The sequence below is a fragment of the Plectrocnemia conspersa genome, unplaced genomic scaffold, assembly GCF_051122295.1.
Source record: "Plectrocnemia conspersa isolate PC_06_02 unplaced genomic scaffold, ASM5112229v1 ptg000009l, whole genome shotgun sequence".
In the NCBI taxonomy this organism is placed as follows: domain Eukaryota; kingdom Metazoa; phylum Arthropoda; class Insecta; order Trichoptera; family Polycentropodidae; genus Plectrocnemia; species Plectrocnemia conspersa.
The window spans coordinates 10,310,024-10,331,037 of NW_028277173.1; the positions used below are offsets into that span (position 1 = coordinate 10,310,024).

Genomic DNA, 21,014 nt, shown 5'->3' on the forward strand with positions numbered 1-21,014 from the left:
ATATTTCCGTGACAAAGCTTTTACCCTTTTACCCTTCCTGTACAACCGGATCTGTGATTATAAACGCATTGATAGCCTCTTAAATCTAAGATACGGCCACTTTTATAGCCCAAGAACATGATTCATTGATGGATGCAAACTGGATATGAATGTTTAATTATTTATCTTAAATGAATCATGAAAAATTTTTCAATAATTAAACGTAAATAAGTTTTAGTATATATTTACAAACATTTATGATATTCGGCAAGTAAAAAAATCGAAAAAGTTTACTTGAAATTAATCACTAACTGATTTATGTTTAAATAGGAAAAGTGTTGTTGGGAATATTTTTTAGTTACGCTCATGATAAAGAAATAAAAAGAAATTTACTGACATTTTTGATAGGCGCTTAATTATTTAAGAACAATAAGAATTACTGCTCTTTATAAAAAAAATACGATGAAACTCTGTGTTTGGTACCAAACATTTTCTAAGCTCACTTTTTAGAAAATAAATAAAGGGGTTTTCTTAAAGTATATATTAATTCAATTCCAAAATAAAATTCCTTAAAAATTTTTGAATATCTCTCACATATAAGATTTGATTTAAGTTTATATTTAGTAATGCATATTCATGTTAGTTTGATGGTTTGAATTAATTAACTGGGCTTTTTTTCACGAGCTGTGTTGTTTAATTTTAATTATATGATAAAGAGAAGAATGACATAATTTGTGATAATTTTGTATCACGAAACACATCAATAGATGTTTTACACCTGCTGTTTTTATGCTCAAATCAAAATATATAATTAATTGAATAAAGTAATAAATTTAATACTATATAAAATATAAAAATATAATATTAAATATATTCTTTATCCTAATATATTAAATTAATTTATTTTACGGGGGATCTCATTCTTGAAACTCACGTAAATTGCCCTGACCATAAATGATCATTCATCAACAATTAGTGTAAATAATAGGACCACATAAAATACGACTAGAAAAAAAGGGTTTCACATAAATAGCCGCAACTATTCTCCGATGCATTGAAAGAATATTTATTTGTTGAGAAACGGTCAAGCGTAACAATATATCACAAGAAGCACCGTAAGGTCACAATATTCCCGTTGCACAATATTCCCTCGGAGATGTCCTTTGTAAAGGCGTGTACATATTTCGTTGTTTAAAGAAGCGAGTGCATTGATTGGCTGGATGATCGCTGCATGATTGTGAGTCGTCAGCAAGCTTTGCAGACCTGAATACTTTAGGAGACGGTAGACACTAGCAGACACTGGCAGATTCAGTCCGCCTAGTAGAAGCGCCCCCACCGACAGACGCAAAGATATGGCCTGATACTACCGAACGCGATCATCGCAGCAAGAGGAACTGACCTCAAATACACTGTCCGCTGAGGATCTTTCACGGAATATCATCCCTCCGCCAGCTTCTCCACCACTGCTCAGAGAAAGCGATACTCGCCTTTCATAGTAGCTCGCAATATATGTAATATAATCTAATAAATTATTACTAGTTCCACCTACGTCTTACTGGCTATGAAATCACAGCCCATAGGATTAGAAAATATTAAAGTGGTGATCGCGACGTGATTTGAACACGTAAAACATCAACACTGAAAATTTGTTAAGAAATTATAAAATATATTGAAAATCTAAGAATCAGATAATTCAGGTGTGATTGAGAGATTTTCATCCTTACATTGTACATGCTTTGACTAGCATGATAGACTAGTGGTATATGGATCTTAGTATTTTTAAATCTCTGTCGTGTCTAGGGGATCGAAATTAGTGATTATTATATAATTATAATTTTGATAGATCATCACAGATGAGGTATCCCAAGATTTTCCTAATCTACGGATGAATATCGTGATGATTAATTAAAATCAAGCTAGATCTTACATATTAGGTATTAAAATTCAGCTCACAGATAATATCTTATATGTATTACAATAATAAAAAATATTTACAACAAGAAGAAGCTCACTACCCACATAGTGAAATAATTTTGATTGTTGTGAAATGCTCAGTCTTTCCATACGAACTATTTACATTATTCATCCCGAAATACAGAAGCAGTTGAACTCGGGCAAACATCCGGCGATGATCATTTGTGGATATTCGGCTCGTTCCTGTGATGTCTGCCGATACATGATGTGTAAATAGTACGTATTACTCAAACGAGAGAGATAGAGACAGAGGGCAGTGGCTTCTGTCAAAAGTCACGGATCAAAGGAGCCGACGTTAACGTCGTGGGCACATGGGCATAAGCACTTGACACATCCTACGAGCAATATCATTATCTGCTCATTGAGAGTCGATTATGTAAACATGGAGCCGGGAGGACAGGCCAGTGACAATCGAACATGTCATTATCAACGGGCGAAATGCAATTAAACATGACATGCGCTCGGATGATTAAGAATGATATTTTTTATATTCTTATTAACCGTGTATGTATTATATACTATATTATATGATTTTATATGCTATATGCATACATTAAAAACATGTCCTTGTTTACTTTGTATTGAATGATATACCATTTAGTTTATTTCTATATAGGAACATTTTTAAAGTATACATATGTATGTATGTATATACCCTCAATTATCCGGTCCAGTGCTGGGGAGAAAGGGCATGGTTGATTGAAAGACATTATCTATCAACAATACTGCTTTCTTTAGCAACGTTTGACATTTTAAAAATATCTTACATTTGGGTTTAAACCAATCTTTGTTTTAGTCCCATCAACATTACAGAATGGCATTCTCAATAAAAAAAATGTTGAATTATTTCAAACACAGATAATACGCATCTGATTAATCGAGATTATACTGTATACATAATATATTTATATTATTTATCAGAATGGTCGGATCAGTGGCATTATTTAAGTCATTTCACTCGAAAGTTAGCCCATTTACTATTAGGACGAACACCGTACTTTTAGTAGCGTACATTTCAACAGAAAATTTATTCAATTTGAATACGTAACATAAATCATGTTTTATATATTTTTAATATATTATACACACGCTATAGTTTTGAACTGTTCTGCTGTTGGTTACCATCCGTTCTCATTTTAGTGGTCCAGTCCAAACAGCAGAGGCGTTCAGATTTTCGTAGGCGGAAAACATACGTTGTGAAACGATCGTGTTTGAAACGTTACAAAACTGCGTGCATAAATAAATAATAAATATAATTATATTATTTATAACGCGGTGAATTATATAAATATATAAATAAACATATTGTATATTATATTTTTACGTGCTTCTATATTGAAATACTTTTATTATCACGTTAACCACAGGGCTCATCTTTCCTATTTGAATTAAAAGCATGAAAATCAGAGGACAGGTATTATTTTTATATGTAGTCGATTCTCCCAGACAATTTTAACAGAAAATAAAAGCCCTGATTTAAAACAGTTGACTCTCTCGTCTGAATCACTCTTGCTTCTATTTCCAGTGCGATGTTTGCGTTTATTTCTGTGTTGTGTCCGAACAGGTAATGCTCCCGCTCGATTTTGTCGAAACTGTTGGGAATTTCTGTCGCTATATATATATGTATATATGCACACTTGTACATACATGTATGTGTATATAAAAAAAAAATATAAATCGGTCGTTAAGGGCTCCCAGCTGTACACAGAGTGGCGCGACTTTTTATCTCACAATTTTTTATAATAACTTTGTTGTTTAGCTACGTACTTTATCAGTGTGTTATCAACTACGGTCGCAACTGCCGCTTTAACTGGGGAGCTGAAGATAGCGACTGCTATTTGCTCAACGAAATCGTTTCTTGACGCAATATCACACGAGCGTATTTAATATTTGAAAATAAATAAAAAGAATTACTCATCAATGGGAACTGACCGTTGAGTGATTTGGAATATTTTTTGCATTGCGTGTAAATTCACGTGATTGTGCTGAAGTGAAAGTGATGATGTGTGTCGTTGAAAATTTTATAAATAAAACGCTGTAAAAAAACTAGACTCAAACAGCAATAATTAGCGTGGAAAAATCAACGTTTACTCAGCGGATATTTTTTTTATATTTCAAGTGTGCGACGCGCTCTTATCAGTTGTTGTTATTTTTTATATACTACATTTTAAATACATAAAATGATATTATAATTCTTCAAAGATGTCAGTGTAATCTGTAAGATAACTAGACATATCATGGAATGTGAGTTAGAAATATTTTTATATTTATTGTATAAAGTAACTTATTCATTTCAAAACATAAAATTGAATTTTCAATCACTTGTAAAAATCGTGAGCAATCTCTAGGTATACTTATGGCAAAATATAGTGGTTTAGCAAATATTTTTGTGGTAATTTTATAATCAGGGCTGTGGATGTAGAGTCTAGTCGATGGAAATTTTTCGCGCCTTTATTTATTTTTATGTAAATAACAAACCATTTGTTTTTGTATATTTAAGTGATTTTTTTATACATATTGGACATTTTAAGTTATGAATTTGTATGACAGGATGTGAGTCAGATGCGAATTAGGTGTGAAAATAATTAGTAAATACATACTATTTCTAATATATCTTATGTAAATACGACCATTGTAGAAACATGGACGTCATTCGCTTGGATTAGTGCCGCGCCGACGAATAATTAAACAATTTTTAATCGGGGTGGAAAGGGTTAAAAAAGTGTCGGAGTCGCGATTTTTTTATGACTCTGACTCCTACTCCACAGCCCTGTTTATAATAAAAAAAAATTATTAAAAAAATGTTCAGGAAATATTCTGTTAATTTTAGTGAAAATATGCTGTTAAATCTAAAATTATTTTTTTATCTGATTTGCGTTGTTTTTGAGATATTATCTAACTGCAACTGCACAATGATTTAATAATTGGTTACAACAATACAATGTTTTCCAATTACATTCTACAAAATTAAAAAAATATTGGATTTTTTTAGTAATACACAGAATAATAAAACAGTTTTTAATATATATTAAAAGGGGATTTAAATTATAATGAATCTTTGTTGTGAATATCGGACATTTATTTAATTCATTTTTAAAATCAAGTCATTTTGATACATTTTGAAACAATTCCTCAGAGAAAAGATGTTCTGGTCTTCCTTCGCGGTTCTTGCGTTGCGATTCTCGTAATAGTGAAGTATATTTCAAGTGAAGTTTCCAAAAGATTTAAAAAAACCTTAATACATTCATCTTAGAATGAAATTATTTTATATTCGGAACATATATAATTCCTAGATGTATGATTACTCTAATGCTTGCACTACATTCTCTGGAAGTTGTCCGAATCGAAGTTCAACAAGACTTCCGAGTAGCGGCCACACTGCCACACATTTCATATGCCGTCCGGACGGCGGCCACGAGTGACGTCCGCACGGCGGCTGCTGTCACGTACAGCTGGCATATTTGCGCGCGATCGAAAAATGTCATATTATTAAAATTACGCTACTAATAATTATAAAAGTTTGTGTGGACAGTCACCAATACGATATCAGTGAAAACTTTTCGGTCGTAAATATTCAATTTACGCAAAATCTTTGTCGGCTTTTGCAAAATGCCATAAGGCATAAAAATGATACTTCAGAATACGAACACCACATCTGTAACTATCCTAGAATTTGTCGCCATTGATTCTAAGTAAGAATTCGTTATGGTGTGACATTTATAAAAACCGATCTAGGAAAATACAAAAGATTTTTTTTAACAAAATCAAGTACCACTAATTATTTTTTAATTATTTAATTTTATATGAAAAAAAATATAATAACGATATCTGTTAGAAGAATATACTATCAAAAATATAATTAAACCCTTTTGTTGCCCTAAAATATTCAAAGATGTCAGTAAGAGTCTGTTAAATTCCCCGATAAGCATGTGGTAGTATAAATAACCACGTGACCACGATGCAGCGCTCGTCATGCGTGTTGACCATAGGACGGCTACGCGCATACTGAAATTAAACCGAGTTACTCGGTTAACCGAGTTACTCGTTCTATATCAGTTTGCGAAAAACAATATAATTATCTCTCTCACTCTCGTCACTTAACACACGAGAGAGCGAAAGGAGAAGTATCTCACCGCTCGCGCTCGAAAGAGCAGCTCCGACTTCGGTCCTTTTGACTCGGAAATAATGCCGACAATGTTCGGAAGCACTCGAAGCTGGCCAAGTCGACTGAAATACCCCCACTTTAACCTTGGACGACTTCCGAGGGATTTTAGAGCGGGCAGAACCGAACTCGACCGAAGTAACCCACTACATTCTCCGTCCTTGGCCAACCTCGGCCAACTTCCAGAGAGTGTAGTGCAGGCATAAGAAATTCTATCATTTTGATTTCGGTGATATCTGTCTAATTATGCCAAGTAAAATATTTATTTAATTTTATTCCAGCTATAATTTTTGGTGCATACAATTTAGTTTCTTCGTTGTTTTTTAATCAGCGCTTCCCTAAAAAATAAATCGGGCCTGTGAAATTTGTGCTAGTTTAAAAAAAGTACACTAGGTTGATAATTGTTCTTTTTTATTACACCCTCCCATGGTGGAGAAATGGGATTAACTAAATTGAAACAGGACAATTATTATTTTCATTGTATCCGCATAGCTCGTCGCACTCGACTTATTGGAAGCTTTTCCTTCAGATTGAAATCATATATAAGTTTCGTCTAAAATATTAACATCTCTAAATTCAAAATCACTTTTACTGGACTATAAATTAAAAAAAAATACACCCTAATTTTAATATGTATTAACTACACACGTATAAAACCATTGACACATAAGTAGAGTCCAAATAATAATGAATCACTGCAGAAAGACACAAGACGTTTATAGCGATACATCTCGGCACAGACTATTGTATTAAGCACCGGCTGCATCGGCCGAGCAACCCTAAGCAAACATTTGAAATTTGAAGCTCATGTTTTTTATTAAATATCGAGTAGATTGTAGTCCTCAAACGTATACTATCCCCCCATCTGTATAATATGCGATTAATCAAGTTCGTTTCGCGTATTGCAAAAACTGCACTTAAAAGCTCGCATTCCCGAAAGTGTCTCCCCGGTCTGTTTCCATGTGTCAACATCGATGACGACGACGGGGCCGCGAGCCGCAAATATACCCAGAATGCAATCCGGGAATAATCGGGATTCGTAGTCGGGAATCGAACAAGATTCTGGTGTGACGCAAGCGGGAGCAAATCAAAATCGCGTGTGTCCGACGAAAAGGGGGAGATGCAATCGCGCCGAAAACAGTTTTCTCGGAATCGCCGGCTGAAAACAACTTCGGCCTGATGGACAACGTAAATAGAGAACGCTTCTTAGAATATATTTTATCCGAGCGTGACAACCGACGCTCTGATATATGTATGTATGTACGTATGTTTGGGAGAGCCGAACGGGAGATCAAAAAATTGTGGGATCAGCGCTGAAAGATCGCTCCGGATAGGAAACCGTTCCTTTGATTTTGATTCGGGAGAAAAAAACATGAAAGCAATTAAAATAATAAAAGCGGGTGTTGAGTTGAAATGACGTTTAAATAGTATACTATAAAAATAGCACAAATATAAAACTGACTTTCATTTTGTTGTAGATTTAGAAGAGCAAGACATAAATTCAACATTAAAGAATAAAGTTATTTCAACGAAGGTATTTCATTACTAATAAGAATATCCTAGTGCTGAAGCAATCAGGATTTTGAGAGCACTCAACAGATACTGTTATTCAATTAGTGATATCGAACTGGTTGGAGAATGCAGACGATAAAATAATAATGATCTGAAATAAGATATTCTAGTATCTGAAAAGAGAAGAGTAAATTTATCAATCGAGTATCCAGCGAAGCATAACTATCGTTTTGTATATGGAAAAGGTTCAAAATTAAGACATATTATTGTTTACATATTTTATTTGAATTATATGCTTGAAATTATATTTATATTTTGAAGAATATTGAATTAGTAATATTAAAATAAAGCATATTGCCAGAAAAAGTCAGGAAATCAAAGTATTTCGTTGTACTTATCGGTACCGACAAAAATTGCATTATGACATATGCCAAACTTGTAAACAAATAATAATTTATATTGTATGTGCAAGTGTCCCAAAAACTTGCCTTTAATGCTATAGTAGATTAACAACGAAAGCATTTTTAAATATCTCAGTTTGAGTATTTCCACTTTGTAATTATTCCATGAACTCTTTCTATAAAAAAAATATGCTCATTATAATCTGGAAAATATGTCCGAATAATCGACGTTCTACTGTATTCATTAACCATATATATATTTAATTGATAATATGATTTAATATATATTAAATTAAGATATGTTTGCTAAATATTGTTATCGTATCATGAGAATGTTACAAATTCGGGGTAAATTGTAAACACAGTCATAGTTTACTCAGTCAATGACACGCGTTATCGCAATGATATTGATACAATTTTTTCCATCAAATCTATAGTGCTGCTCAGCACGTCTTTGCATTTTCATACTCACAAATATTACGATTTTCATGTTTATATCTACAGACTAGTGGCAGTGTCAGATTTGTTATTTGTATGAATTATATGTATAACCTCGTAAGGCCTCTTAGTGCTAACCCTCTACATACAAAATAAAATCCATAATAATAGTGAACATAGTAGAATAGTAACAAGCAGAAATTTACTGTTCATTAATTGAACCAACTAAATTTAGCAAAATATATAGATGTGAGAATCCAAATAGTATGCTGTTAAGGCATACGCGCCGGAGACAAAGCCTATTTTGGAATTTGATATATAAAGACAGATTAAAAGTCTAAATCAAAAGGGCCTTCTTTGGTATAATGGGACACCGCCGTGAGAAAACATTTTTGCAGATTGAGTCAAAGTACTCGCCATGAATCAAAAAGAGTTAAAGTATCCGTCGCAAATGTCCTGAGAAATGTGGATTCAGGATATCCATCTCAAACGGAAATCTATTCCAATACTCTCCACTCTTGTAATTGGCCGTTCCACCGTTAAGGGTGGATAAACACTCATACGAAAGGGGCCATATATATAAATACAAGAACTTCCACTGACATTCGCTTCGAAGTTGAAGGCATTAAAACTTCAAGAGCTTCCTGTATTTTTATTTCGCTTAAATTGTAAAAGATTTTTTATTTTATATTAATATTTTTTATCAAATTGTAGCTAATAACTAATTTATTGTAAACATGAAAATGGTTATAAAGCAGTAATATGTATATTATATGTATATAATTAGTATGTCTGTAAAGTTATTTATATTATTGAAATTGAATCAGCATCATTTTTTTTGTTTTGATTGAGCAAAGGGCAATGTTAAATTACCGGCCAGTTAATGGTGTTATTGTAATTTCAATAATAAATTAATATTCAAGGCCATTATGATCAAGATAAGTCGTGAATTAAATTTTATATAATAATAAAGTATCGTTAATGTTTCAAGTCGATACAATAATTATATTATGGTGATAATGTAAATAAACTATTGACATAATTTACTGTCAATAATATTTACATTTAAAACATATACATCGGCCAAACATTTGTAAGCATTGGGCTTAAGGCAATGCCATAAATATCAATGATCATGGTAGCCTCAGTCGAAACTTAAGAATATAAATAAGAAACTTAAGAGCAATAACAGATGACTCTTAATTTTGTTTGAAATAAATTATATTTTTTTATTCATCTAAAGAGCGTATAAAATAAAAGTTTTTGTGATTAAAAAGGCAAAAAAATAGCTTATTTAAAGGGGGCTGAAATAAAAAATCTTACTGTTGATTATTTTAACTAAAAAAGGAGCATATCTTCAAAGATTGATTCAAAACCAAATGGTTCCTGAAGTGAGAGATTTTTTAAAAATTAAGGGTTGTCACTAGGGATTCTGAAGTCTCGGGTTTTTTCGATTGCCGGGACTCGAGACCCAAATTTTTAAAGTCCCGGGAATTCCCGGGACTTTGATTATTTTTCGTATAATCATAAAAAAAAATTATGTTAAAAAATTAACTTATTATTATTAACTTATATTATTTGTGTTATAGGTACGATAGGTTAAAATTTATTGAAACAATTTAAAAACACTTTATTCGATATTTATTTAAATTTAATTTATTACAATTTTTTTAATCGAAATATTTATATCAATATTAAGTTAAAACCTTTACTTTTGTATGGAAAAATATGTTTTTAAAAACACCAAGGCGTTTAATGATAAATCACATAGCCTGTTTCTGGTTTTTGTGGCAAATATTCCAGATGTAGAAAAAACTCTCTCGCTTTCTGTAGATGTTGGCTTAATTGTAAGCAATGATTTGAATAAAATCTCTAGATTCGGAGTTTGCTTGATAGTTGAATTTAATATCTGAAACTCCTTTTAAAAATTAATTTTTTTATTTCTAGTCGTTGAAATATTTTGGTGGTTCGTGCGACAGAGTTGTGTTGATTTCAAATATTTTTTTTAAAAGCAAATTAACAATAATTTCGGAAGTTAATATAGTGGCATCTCGACGACTTAGAGCTTCAACTGCCAGTTTTATAGGAGTGAGTACTTCACAAATATTTTCCAATACGTGAATGTTCGATTCATTCCAAATTTGGCCGATGCCAAGATCAATTAATGATTTTCTAATGCAATTTCGTAACTTTCAAAATCTCGAGATCATGGGTAATAAGGAATTCCACCTTGTCTTCATATCGAGACATAAATTAAGCTCGACATCAAATTCGCTCTTTACATATTTTTGTAAAATTGCACTTCGGAAAGTCTCGAGTCCCGGGTTATTAATTTTTAAATTCCCAGGACTCGAAACAGCAAAAAATCTTTGAATTCTCGGGAATAAATTCCCGGGTTGTCTCGACACAGAATCCCTAGTTGTCACATAAAGCAGTATTGTTAATATATAACGCTTCTTATCTTTTGAATGAAAGCATATTGAAAACGAACGACAGTATAATGGTTGCAAAAAATTCAACCCATGGATCAAGGTGTTATATCATCAATGAAATATTGTTTTACGCAATAAAATAATGTTTTTAACACTACACAAAACTATGTTACGTTATAGACAGTCTTGGTATGAAATGGAACGTAATATAAATAAAACAACTCTTGCTGAAAAATATGATGGCTCGATCAATTTCTGGAAAAATGACAATAAAACCAGTAACATTTGTTCGATCATAGAGAAAGATTATTCTTAACGTAAAAATAGATCCATTGGATTCTGAAGAGATTTGGGCAAATAATCAATGAAAACTTCAAAATGCCTTAAAATGTCCATCAGGAAAAAATCGAGGAATTGTTTAATCGCGATTCAAATGATCCGGATTTTTAAAGCTTAAATGATGAGGATATATTTTATATTGTCACTTAAACAGAAAAGGAAGGGAGTGATAGTAAAAATACAAGTAAAGAAGATACTAACAATTACATAACGATATAATAACCCTTAAAAAAATTCGTGCTGATATTCGAAAATTATTGAGAGATCCAAAGAAAATATTCAGTATTGTAAATATATTATATATATATTTTAAAACCAAATAAAAATTGATAGTTCGGATTATCCATCCCCTTCCTGTTTAGCATCCGGATAAAAAAATGTATGTATGCTGCACTGAGAAGTGACTATACAAAATATATGATTGTCAAATTCGCACAGCTATTGTGTGGAACGTGTAGCTTACATCCATCTTATAAACAATGATATGAGCGTTCGTAAATCCCGTAGTATATAAAAATATGTTCCTTATACAATTCTATGACGAGTGTATTTGGTATTCCTCGCGAAACTCGCTCTCGATCGCTGAGCGAGGGCACTCGCGTGCACTGTCACAATATGTTATTATTAGTTCTTGAGATTTATTTGTGTTTTTGGATGAACCCTATTCACGAATGTGCTTGCATCAGTATACGAACGAAATAATCTCTCTATTATGCTATAACTGACAACATCGAGTGAATAAATAGCACGTACGAATCACTACGTACTAAATTACTTGTCGCCAGATACTAACTTACTTTACGCTCGTGTTCCGGCCTTCGAATGGGAAATTCTCGGGCACGCGGCCTAAAATGACAATTTCCGAATTTTCCTCTCATTGGGCCATTGACGGTCTATTAGTACATGCATACATTATATTATTAGTATTGTTTTGCGTCGTTTCGCGGGCCATTTTATTTATAGTCGTCCGTTCCACGTCGATGCTCGTCTCTCTCGTGTTCGCGGCTTTCTAAAATGTCAAAGTCACGTGGCGCCCGGTCGGGCCGGGTCTCTTCGCCGATTACAAGAACTGGTGTTTCTACATTGCCGAACCGTCGAAAGTTATTATGTATTAGCATATTTATGTGGCTCCCGGCATATGTAACGCCGTCTTTTTTCTCTCTTCTCTCGACAAGAAATCGAGCTACGTGGCCCGCGGGTCGAATAAGGCACGCGGGGGACAGACTGTATTGTATGATTCGGGTGAAAACTTCTTTAGTTTTTTAACTTGCACTCTATCATAAGTAAATATGCCATTTGATCTATATATTTACGTAGTATGTTCCCAAGCCAGGACATATGATTATTACAAATCCAGTGCTTATCTCATTGTAGAATCATTTACTTTAGCAACCAATTTCTAATAATTTACATTCAGCGACAATCAGAATTTTAATATATTTATATAATCGTTAATATATCAAATCAAAACAGTGACATTAAATTTAAATAATTTTGAAGAAGGTATAATTTGCAAGTATTGCTAATTGAGTGAAGAATCTCTAGTGCGAACAATACGATCATCAAATATAGTGTTAACACATCCGGAGGCATATTTCACTTATTGAAAATATCAATAACAAGCAATTTTGCACAATAGTGATAAAAAATAAAAAAAAGCTTGTTTTCTATCAATTTAGAAATTGATTGATTCACAAATAATAATTATATAAAAAAAAAATAAGTAAAAGATTTAAATAAATTGCTCTCATTCCTAATCAAGAGTCCGACTTACGTATTAGATACATTCCACAAATCTTTACGTAACTGAGTTTTTACGTAAGTCGGCATTTCTGTGCGTTCGATAATTCAATAAGCAAAATAGAAATTAATATTATTATACTTATAAAATAATTCCCCTCGGGGGTTCTTCAAGGGTCCAACCTGGGCCCTCTGCTCTTGATGTTATTTATTAATGACATTGTTATATATTGGCGATGTTCGGTGAAGCTTACAGAGGCAGGCAATTCCATGTTGATTTGAAGGTTTGGGGTATTCTAGCAAACGTCCATGTTTATTTAATGAATACGTCATAAAATAATTATTTTATTAAACTCCGTTTCAGCCCTTATGCGAATACGTCACAATAGCGTATGATTTTGAATCAGAGTCACCGTATCTCTTATTTGAGCTTTCATTCACGGTCTCGTTTAACAGGTAACAGTGGTGTAACTCGCCATTAGATTACTAACGTCCATTAGAAGTAGTCGAAGAAGAATCCCATGTTATTTATTTTGGGTGCATGTAGTATCGTTTTGATCCGACGCGCTCTCCTAATTTACTCTCCGCGAGCCAGGCCCAGCCGCCGGCCCAAATTGTGCCGACGTTTAAATTTGACTTATGAAATGTTTATGAGACGAAAATAACGCGCTCGGCCGTCGAACCCTCAGGAAGCTCTCGGCAGGAAGTACTCCAGATCTAACCATTTTCGAGATACCATCACAGGAGAGCGGGTAAGAGGCAAAGAATGCCGGAATGGTAGAAGGTGCGATGTCTCGACGACTCTCGGTGAAAAACTACATATTTTGATCAAATTAAAAGTGGCAAGATTTTTTATAAAATTGGAATCTATAGATAATATCCATTTGTGGAATAATGAGGACATACGAAGTGAAGAAAGCTCATCTAGGTGACCAGTTGAGAAAACCAGGACTATAAACCTTCTATTGTAAATATGTTTTAATACTATATTAAGGATATGTTTAGATTTTTTACTACAACTGATATGTTACTAATGATATTGTAAAAGTCAATTAAAAACCGTTGGTTAAGTTACACATTTTCTATAAAATATAGAGAAATTTCGATGTGTGCAACCTCGAACTTATAGTATAGCATGGAAATGCATATTTTCAGATCTTATAAAATATTTTAAAAAAATCAAGTTACGCAGTGAAAAAAGTGTGGATACGGAATTAAAATACATAATTATAACAATTAAAACATCCATAACCTTAACCTTTTGAATCCCATGTCTCATTTTATGATTAAACACACATTCATTCAACATCTGAAATAAAAAAAATGTTCTGCCTAGGGTTCCTCTGCCGATGCAGCGGGAGCTTGATACTAGTGTTTCTTTTCGAGAAATATTCTGATTTCTCTAAAAATTTTATAAAGCATTTTTCATTATATAAAATTACATTTTTATATGCATATTTTTAAAAGAACCACTGCCCTTTTTATTTATGCCTAATATGCATACTTCTTGGAAGGTTTTAATATGGTCTGTGAATGACAATAACTTGTTTCCAAATTTTTAACACTAGAACTCGCCTTATTTTTGCTCAAGTAATTTTTTTTCAAGAAACCTTTCCAAAAGCATTCGTGGCAGATGTTTAAAAAGATGCATACTTTCTCAGAAGATCGAAAGTATTTGAATGACCAACACTTTTTTTGCAATTTTCTATTACTCTAACCGGCCGGCGGCTTTATCTTTGCTTTGGTGATCTAAAAACCCACTCTACTAAAAGAATAATGGGAATCGCATTGGAATCGGCAGGATGCAATGAAATTCTCGAGAATTCTCGAGAAATTTCAGTAGTGAAATCGAGAATTCTCGAGAAATTTCAGTAGTGAAATCGAGAATTCTTATTTCTTGAGAAATGAAAATCATTGAAAATCAGAATCCTTACTTGATACAATAGTCTGTGTCGCGATGTATCGCCGTGAACATCTTGTGTATTTCTGCTATAATTATTATTTTTTGGACTATAGTTAATTACATATTAAAATTAGAGTGTTAATTTTTTAATTTATAGTTCAGAAGAATGTCTTAACCCTTCCTGGGCGAAAAGGGGGCCAAAAAGTACCCCAAGAATTTGTTTTTCACTGTAACTTTTAAACTACTACCTTTAATAGACCCACATTTTATGTAATCCTGTAATTAAGGATTATACATAGGTAAAATTTGTTTCGAGTAAATTTCGAAATCGTATAACGGTTTAAAATATAAATTTGCGGTAAAATATCTATTATTTGTGAGTGACCGTCAGTTTTGCAATTCCAAGAAGGGCAGGTATAGAGGATAACATTTGGGCTCATTCGCACTCGAAAGTTATGAATGTGTCGACGGTCGGTTTCCATAATGAGTTAGAACGAGAAAGCAATATGCTGTTGGTATACCATCCCCTTCTCAGAAAAATCATTGTCTGGAGAAAGCCACGTGCTGGCAAATCAGTGTTTCCCTATCTTTTGCCGTGTTTCGTTGTTTGCGAAGCTAATTTATTATTTTTATTTTTGTAATTCCATCATCCTATACCTTTTATTTCATGTAGGAAGTATTATTATACACTTTGTTATTTTCTGTATATTGTATTATACGTATTTGGTGATTTTTTTGCAGTATAAATTGTGATAAAATACTGGGATATGTCGGCCAGACAAGATACAGAAAGACTTTTAGACGAATGTGAAGATGATGTCAATGTCGATGAATCTTTTGACAGTGTAATCGACTTTGAAGAGTTGGATTCAGATGCCACCGACGTAAATGATGTAATCGATTACGAAGCTGACAATTCTTCATCAAAAGATGAAGAAACCGAAGATGATGAATTTACACCAGAAGACACCACGTTCATGTCAAAATCTGGTCTAGAATGGCATTCAACTCCGCGATACAATTCCAGAACGCGAATCCATAATATCGTAACATCTTCTTCAGGACTTGGAACAGAGGCTAGCAATGTGACTACAATAAAGGAAACCTTTGCTCTCTTCATGACTGCAGCGATGATTCCAGAAATAAGTAGTAGTGGAGACTAATCGGGTCTCTAGAAATGACAATCAAGACCACACCAACCAACCGGAAATAGAAGCATTCATCAGCGTATTGATAGTTTCTAGAAGATGCAATGGCCGTAGACTACCACTAAAGGAAATATGGACATCTAACCAGCTTTTTAAGTAATTATTTTTTTCTACGGTCATTTCAAGGGACACATTCGTATATTTATACAGTAAAATTCGCTTTGATGACAGAAACACCAGACAATTACGATTTCAACAATCGCAAGATAAATTTCGCGCTTTTATCAAAAGTAAGCCCGGCAGATATGGAATAAAAATATGGGTTGCTGCTGATGTAGAGTCGTCGTATATTTTAAATATACAACCATACACGGGAAAGCAGCAAGTACGAGAGAGAAACCAAGGTGAAATGGTAGTGACTGATCTAATTAGTCCTTATATTGGATCTGGACGTGGTGTCATTACTGACAGCTTATTTTCGTCAGTGCCCCTTGCTCAAAGACTTTTGGAAGACAACATTAACAGGAACAATTAGAAAAAATAAGCGTGAAATACCGCAAGAATTTTTGCGTTCACGCTAGCGAGAGGAATTATTTAGTCGTTTTGACTTTACCGATGACATCACATTGGTTTCATATGTTCCGAAAAAAAAACAATCGGTCACACTGTTGTCAACAGAGTTAGGCATGGAACTTGCCAAGGAGAACATAAATTTTAAAAAAAATAGTGGGATATCGTTTCATAAACATATTCAATATGGTTTCACACTTTATGATCAAGCAACTAACGTTGAAACTGTTACTCCATTGACAATACTCCCTGAAAATCGCGTTGAACAGGTTAGGAGAAATAGGTGCAGCTTTTGCCCTAGAAATTAGGACAGAAAGACTCGATTTTTTGCACCACCTGCAAAAAAAAAACGATATGTACAGTTCACAAACACCGGTTGAAAATATTGTCATGTCCAAATTGTTTACAAGATTCAAGCGTAGAATAAATGAAATATTTATATTATTATCCTAAATATAAATATATTATTTTTGTTATTTTGTATTTTATATTATAAATACATTATTTAAAAAAAATGTGAATTATTTTTATTTCTTGTGCAATTATTATTTTTAGCAATAATAAGTTATATATAAATAATATAATGTTTTACTAATTTTTTAATTGATTTAATTTGTTAAAAATTTAATCGATTTAAAAATAATTAAATAATTATAATTTTATTAGTCAGTGTTTGAGAAACGCTGCAACATGCATCGACAAGTAAACGCTGTAGACGCCCGTCAATCGCCGATCGTTCTTTGGCCAGAAATGTCGCCGAAAAATATGACTATAATTTGCAAAAAATGTTAATAAAAAGATATTTTATTCGTTTTATGAAAGTAAATATGCATGGAAACACATGTTAGATGATTAGGTAAACAATTTTCTGTTGAAAAAGTATCATAATTTCGAGAATAGTCTGGGGGACAAAAAGGACCCCGGTTCGGAACACTCGCGATTTTTCTACCTTCCGTACGGGATGGGTTAAACTATTACATATAATTTGAATGTAGTGATGATGATGGCTATATATTCATATTTTAGACGAAACTTTAATTAAAAATATCTGAAAATGTTGTTGGTGGAACTGACTTTACTTGACTATTAACCACAGAAGCACTGATTAAAAAAAATAAGAAACGAATTTATATGCACCAAAAATTATAACTGGAAAACAATAAATTAGCATAATTGCACAGATGTCACAGAAGTATAAATGATAGCATATAAATGATTAAAAAACCGTAAATGTTTTTTTAATCTTCTGGGTACTTCATTTAGAATATATGTATATTAAATAATATTTTCTGATTTGAAGACGAGAACTGCAATCTAAACTTGTAAAAAAATATATATTTTTCATCCAGGGGATTGATTAAAAAATTATCATAATTTTTAAAATTAATTTGTCAAGTAAATGTCTAATATACACATTAAAGAATCATCATAATTTAAACCATCTTTAATACAGGTATATTAAAAACTACTTTGTTTACCTTGTATTACCTTAAACATATTGACAAATTCAATGTCATGGAATTGCTGGAATACTTTTAAATAAACCTCTGGAGTATAAAGGGTTAAGACTTAAGTTTTAACCGTTTGTGCTCCGAAGAAGTTGTTGTAAATAAATCAATTGAGTATAATTACAGTAGTCAGTTAAATTTTATTTTGCTATTTGATCACTTATAGAAGGATAAATCTAAGATTATTTAATATAACCATTCCAACGTGATGAAGACTGAAGATTGGCTCACTCATTGAGACAAACAAAAAAATATATAAGAGGTTAAGTAGGCATGAATGAAACATCCTTGATATCTATTCCAAAGGCAAGTCATTGATTCCAATTGGAGTTTGAAACAATTCGGACATCCTTTGACCCGATTCTGCCTTGACTCACGTCGCGCGCGCAATTCGCCAAAACGGCGCTCATTGTCGTGTTTACGTTGTTCGGGCACGTTAATTGGGTCCGCCGAATTGCGTGTTTGGTGCGTGGCAGTCAATGAGAGGATCGAGTGTAAAAATAAACCGTTCGAATGAGGTTAAATTTGTGAATGATCAACGGTCCACTTTGGTCGTGTGTGTGTGTGAATGTGTTTTTGGGCGTTTCGGAATGTGCGCGCATGGGCAAACAATAATGAAATAATAATAAATAAATATGTATATATGTATGTATATAAAAAAGCGACACACGACCGAAAACTTATTTTTATTCCGTCGCGCAAAATTTACGTTGTTTTCGAAGAAATCGGTCGTTCAGAAGTAAATTGATTTGGCCTTGCGTAAAAGAGAATTGATAAAAAAGTAATAATGGATGAGTTGCATGGCGCATTGGTCGATAACCGTTTAGTTTTTGATTCGTATTTTAGTTATTATATAGTAATTATATGTAATAAATAATGACGTATGATTTACGTGAATGGGTTGTGAGAAAATCAATAGAGAGGGTCTTCTTATCAATCAAGCAAAGATCGAACCACCGTAAATTTCTACGCTTGCATAGTTTTTCTATCAGTCATAGAGTATATAATGAATATTTAACTTATTAACTGTAAAAAATTGTATTTGGTGGTTTCTTAAAAATTTACATAGAGCCGGAGGTACGTCGATCTTTCGAAATTCAGATTTGATCGCAAAGATTAGTGAAATTGTCTAATAATTTCAGGATGAAAAATATGTAGAGTTAAATCTCTTTGTAACGTATACCGAAATATTTTAATAATACTTTTTTTTCATTGTAACGAAAACTGATCTCAGTATAACGAAATATTTTGATCCGAATTTAAGAATGACGTTACAACTCCGAATTCAGTTTGTCTTTAACTTGGCGTATGTCGGATGTGTTCACAAGCGACATTCAAGGTGTTTCGCCGACCCTCAAACTTTTTATATAAAACATTTTTTTAATAAATTTTATTGTGTTCATAACAGTACAGGCGGCCCTCGACTTTCGCACATAATTGGTTCCTGAAAATGTGTGCGAATGTTGAATGTACGAAAGTCGAGGGAAGTAAAAAAAAATTAAATTGTGTGTATTTTAAGATATTTATTTATCAAGTAAATATGAGATGTTTAAGAGGCGTTTAAGAGACACGTTTAAGTAGGGTTTGCGGGTGTTTCCTTTGAAAATTTATCAAGAGTTAACTGTTTTCCACTATTCTTTTTCTTTTCTTCATATAGTATTTTATAACATGCTATGTTTTTACTGATCGCACCACGCACTTGAGACATGCGTTCTCCATTGGGATCACAATCTTCCATAATATTTAAAAATTTGTCAAGGTGCGTGAAGGCTTCATTAATATGTTTCATTGTTAAAGAGTTTTCCAAAATAAACCTGTCTCATCTACATTAAATATTTGGCTAGAGGAATATTCTACATCTTCAATAATTTTGGATAATTAGGAAATAAATTCTTTTGCAGCATCTTTATCCGCATCAGCCGATTCTCCAGTAAATTTAATATTATGAAAAGAATCCCTCATTTTAAAATTGTAAAACCAACCGTTACTTGCTTTAAAAACCGTGTTAAAATATTTTTTTAATCTATCCTTCCAATCTTTGCGCAAACTTTTGCTGGAATAATTGAAATACTCAGAGGGACATCTTTTTGATGTTGGTCATCGATCTACGATAACAAAGATTTTCCATTTCATCCATGTTTTTTTTTGCTGCGTTTTTTTGGAAACATATTAAAAATTGTGGAATTTAAAGATTGGTTAAAACCAATGAGTTCTATATATGAGGGATTTTTTAAAAAGTAAAGGGTTGCCACAGAAAGCAATATTTGTAGTAGATAATGCTCATTCTTATCCGAATGAAAGTATATAAAAAATGAACGATGTTACAAATTTATTTTAACCCATGTGTTATATTATCAGTGAAACGACTTTTCCATACAAGTATTCTCAAAACTTCTGCTGATGAAGATGTTGCCTTGAAAAAAATTCTGGAAAAAATTTACTGCATTGGATATATGGAATAGCATAATCTTGATTAGAGTAGAGCCAGTAACACTTTCTCGATCGCGGAGAAAGATTCTGCAGAGACTGAGGTTAGTTTCGATTAATCTGGAATAAGCAGACTAATCGAAAATTTAAAATACTTGGAAAATATCGATTGCATCGAGTGGTTTGATTGCAATTCAAATGATTAAAAAAATATTGAGAGATTCTTAAAAGCAATCTTCTATATAAAAAAATGATATTTCAGTATTGTTATATTTTATACATATTTAAAACCCAATAAAAATTTAAGTGTTTAAGATTATCCGGGAACATCCTCCCCAGCAATTGCCTTGATAATCAAGAGTATACTGTATTATAATGTATCAATATATATTATAAAAAATGCAATTAAAATCATATTTAGTATTTTGTCAAAGTTTGCCGAAAATGTGCAAAAACAAAACGTGCATAAAAATGTGCACTT

The 21,014-nt window shown here is 32.6% G+C and overlaps 1 protein-coding gene across 4 annotated transcripts in view; it reads right to left on the bottom strand.

The window, feature by feature from the left end:
* sty (sprouty signaling antagonist) overlaps positions 1 to 21,014 on the bottom strand; it is a 165,209-nt gene that overhangs the window by 117,182 nt on the left and 27,013 nt on the right. The window lies entirely within an intron of this gene.